Source organism: Pinus tabuliformis, chromosome 7, assembly GCF_031772625.1.
Source record: "Pinus tabuliformis cultivar Carrire ecotype Pingquan chromosome 7, CPIR1, whole genome shotgun sequence".
Taxonomy (NCBI): Eukaryota; Viridiplantae; Streptophyta; class Pinopsida; order Pinales; family Pinaceae; genus Pinus; species Pinus tabuliformis.
Window position 1 is genome coordinate 1055421333 of NC_142293.1, and position 4557 is coordinate 1055425889.

Sequence of the window (4557 nt, forward strand, 5' to 3'; positions counted from 1 at the left end):
TTTCCAGTATGCATCACACCCTTTTCACTGAGCAGGTGAGATGCGCCACACCCTTTACACTAGGCAGTCTGTATGGTCCAGCTTTGACCAGTTCCGAGCAGTTTTCTGTGGAGAACTTCTGGGATATGATATAATCAGTTGACCTTGTTCCTTTAGGGTGTGAAGCAACACTTTTAGGGACTTAGGAGCCCTTGTTTTATGGACATGTATGATTTGGGTTGCAGTGCCCAAAAATGTCTATAACACTATGGTCGATGCTGGATACCAAACTCACTAAGTCCACAACCTTCCATACCCAAACGGATGGCCAGACATAGGTTGTCAACAAGATGATCGTACACATTCTGCGCATGTACAACTCAAAGCATCCACACACATGGGATGAGAGCCTCCCCTATGTTTAGTACAACTATAACTGGGCTCTCCACAGCTCGACTGGCCACAACCCTTTTTAGGTGGGCTTGGGATTCCAGCCACTATGTCCCATTGATGTGGCCATGCCATTTGTAGCTACTTAGGCAGATTCGGCTCATGTCCAGTCCGAAATAGATAAGGCAAACAACTTCATTGAGTACATCCAACATATCCGCTAGCAGGTCCATGACATTCTAGAGAAATAAAATGCCAAGTACAAACAGCGACATGATCAACATCGGGTGCCACACAAGTTTCAGGTGGGCAACAAAGTCTGGTTGCATTTGCAAAAGGAATGCCTTACCGGAGCCTATCGTAAACTCAGACCACTGCGATATGGTCCTTACACCATTACCAAGGATGTGGGAGACAATGCATTTGAGCTCAACATTCCCCCATTCCTTGGCCTGCACATAATGTTCAATGTGGACCACCTTCAGCCATACTTTCCACCATTACTAGACACATTCGACATTGCAAAACAACTCACACCAACAGATTTAAATCCAAATTGCATGGAATAAGCTGCAACTGATCATATCATGGACACGCAAATCAAGCACAATCGCCAGTAGAAGATCCAACTATATCGAGTTGTCCAAGCAGGCCAACTCCTTCACCAGGGCAAGTGGCTCACCAAGGACCAAGTTCAGCAGAAGTTTCCTCATCTCATGGAGGAACTCAACGCAATGGGGACCATTGCTTCCTAAGGGGGAGGAATGATCCAGGTGGATATTGGTGGCCACCCACCAATTCCACTTGGACCCCCACCATTGTTTCTTTCAGTTTTTCAGTTTCCTTAATTGTAGCACAGTTTACTATTTTTGGCGGTTTTTCGGGTCCTGAACTTCCGAAGCCGTTTTGAGGCCCTAAATGACGTTTTTTTGGGAAAACTGGGAGCAACATGGATTCATGGATTGGTATTTCTCTTCCTAAATTTGTAGTCCTCGGATAGATCTTTCTAACGAGGTATTGTGCGCGTCAAACGAAGATCGTATGCCAAAGTTACGACCCCAGGAAGTTGATGTACCAGTTTACCCAAAACGGGGCCCATAGTATGGTGCTTCATCTCCTAGGGTTAGGGTTTTTGATGTTTAGGGTTTTCCATTGTTTCTCAACAATAAATAGGCATTCAAGCCTCATTGTAAGATAGTTCAGAGGCATGTAGCCGCCACATCTCTCCTCAGAGATAAGCTACCATCGCCCGAGCTAGTTTATTTCCATTTTTGTTTGTAAGCATATTTCAGTATTTTACATTAATGAAATGAAGTATTATTTCTATTGTATCTCTGTATTTATGGTTATCTCTGTAATTTTTTGTGTTCCTGTTTCAATCCGGATTAGATATGCTACTCCATTTATGAGAACAACAAAACATACTGTCATCATACAACTCATGATCCATTTTATGAAGGGAACCTCAAAACCCACATGTGTTAGGATTAAGTGAATGAAGAACCAACTCAATTGATCGTATGCCTTGGAAAGGTCGATTTTGATGACTGCTCCTTTGTGTCTTTGTGTTTTAATGCTATTAATACCTTCTTGTGCCATCCCTATTGCCTCATGGATTTGGTTCCCTTCCATAAACCCAAATTGTTCACTAGAAATGGCCTTTGATAAGATGAGCTTGATTCTTTGGGCTCTCACCTTAGAGATTATTTTGTAAATACAGTTGCAAAGATAAATAGGGTGAAACTCATCAAAGGAAGAGGGATTATCAAATTTTTAGATTAGAGCGATAAACATTAAGTTGAAGGCTGGTAGAATTATTCCCTCTCCTCTTGATTCATTAACCACTTTCAACAAATGACCACCCATTAGGTCAAAGAGCTAAATATTCCACAGTCCACCCATATGGGCCTAGAGTTAGTCCTTATGGAAGCTTGAAAGGATAACTTTTGGTTCTTCTTTAGAGACCTCTTGCATGAGAGTGTGATTGTCTTCCTCTTCCACAAATCTAGGGAATAAATATTCCACCCTAATGAATTCAACAATTGATATGCCTTCAGGAGCATTGAACAGGTTTGATAAGTGGTTTTTAACCAAAGTAGCTAGGCCTTTGAAATTGGAAACCTCTCTTTCTAGGTGGTCTTCCAATTTCTAAATTATATTTTCCATTTTTTGGCTCTTCGCATAGGCTTGAAAAAGTTCATGTTTTCATCGCCTTTCTCCAATTTAGCTTGAGTCTGATAGGATCTAGATCAATGAGCTTGCAAGAGTCTAAATGGTGTGAGAAGAAGTCAGAGAGAACATTTGGTCTATCCCTTTCTCCCCATGATTATGCATCCCTCATAGAAAAATTGAGGTCCCCTACTAGAATTAAATTGTTTCGTTGCAACATCGACTTCTGAAACAGAACAGTCTAGAATCGTATTCTCTCTTCATTTAGACCATATATGTTGTGAAAGGTAAAGGTTGTATCCAAATCCATTGAAAATCCTTCCATCCCAAGGCCAGAGGAAAAACTCCAAGTATTTTGAACTTGAATTTTGCGAAAATCTCACGCTAATTCCATTCCCCTAGAACGCCCTCTAATATCCATCCCTAAAGACTTCCAATAAGGCAGAGCACACCCTAGAAAAACTGAGATAATATCCCCTTTGCCTAGGGTTTCTTATAATAAGATAACCTAAGGTCCCTCTATCTGAATCAATCTTTTGAGGCAATTTTTTTCGGGTTGCTTGTTAACCCTTTGAAGTTGAATGAAAGGGGTTTCATTGGGGAAAAATGCCATGGGCCTTCAAAGCTCTAAGGGCCATATCAATAGAGGATTGTCTACCCATAAATAACTCTTCTCTAGCCTGAATTTTGCCAATGATAAGTAAGATATCTTCCGCCTACCTTTCCCTTGACCAGTAAGGGTAGGGAGTTTACCTAAACCTCCCAAAAGACTAGTCGAATCAGGGGGGATATGCCTTGAACTCAAATTGTAATGGATAGAGCTAATACCATATTCTTTCGAGAAACCTAAGTCAAAAGTTAAAGTCAGGGATGAGGACCCCCCGTGCCATTTAGGAGGAGACATGGGAATTTCCCTAGGGATACATAAGTAACTAGATTTTGTATGGCCTCCATTTTCTATTCATTACAAGTATTATCCCAATTCTACTCCAATAATAAAGAAGGATAAGAAAATAAAGAAACAGGGGGGGAGGGGAGAAATGTATCATTTAGGATGCCTCCATACTCCAGTTGAATGTCCATGCCAATTGCCTCCTCATTCTATGCCTTCAATTCTATAAATTTTGAAGTCAGAGTCTCCACCTCATCTAGCTCCATTCAATTAGATACATGCTTTCCACTAACCTCCACACCACCAACCTCCATTTCCCCTGCCATAGCCTCACGTAGAGCCTCCACCCTTCCTGTCTCCAACCCCCCATTCCTAGACACATCAACATCTATCATCGACTTAGTCTGAATCCCCACCATAACCACCTTCAACCCTTTCGATTTCCTTACCTCATTCTGCATACTCAATCCAACAGCCCTTGTCCCGCCAACATTTCTCTACTTCTTGTTTGGCCTCGGCTGGAATTGGTTAGCTTTAAAAGACATTGTGTAATTACCCAGAAGGTGTCCATATTTTTGGCATCTATTTCATTTGAAGGGGACACCTTCGTAGTCGAGGTCCACTATCTATTCATTCTCTTTCCTAATGTTCATGGTTTGATGCAACTTCGATATTAAATATATGTTGACCAATATTCTTGCCATCGACTAGTCCTTACTCTCCTTGAACGAATAATCCACCCCCAAGAACTTCCCTAAGGTATTTCCAATGTTGATGAAACTCTGTGGGTTCCATATATGGAAATGAAGTCCTAGAATGCGAACCCACATGGGCATCACATCCATTCTTTCCCTATGGGCGTCGAATACAAGAGTAAAAAATTTAAAAGCTAATGGAGTAGAATCTATAAATGATACCACTTTGACTACTAGTTCTGCATCCGCCCGATTTTGGAAGAAAAACTGAAACTACCCTTTTGCGAGAAATCGTACCTCTAGTTGAGCCAAAACCCTGCCATTGATATTTTCATTTCTCCAAGCTTCCAGTGTTTCCACATTGAAAACCCTCCTTCTGGCCCTCCTAACCAAGGATTTAACAACTAGCTATGATGCATGTTCCATATCCAC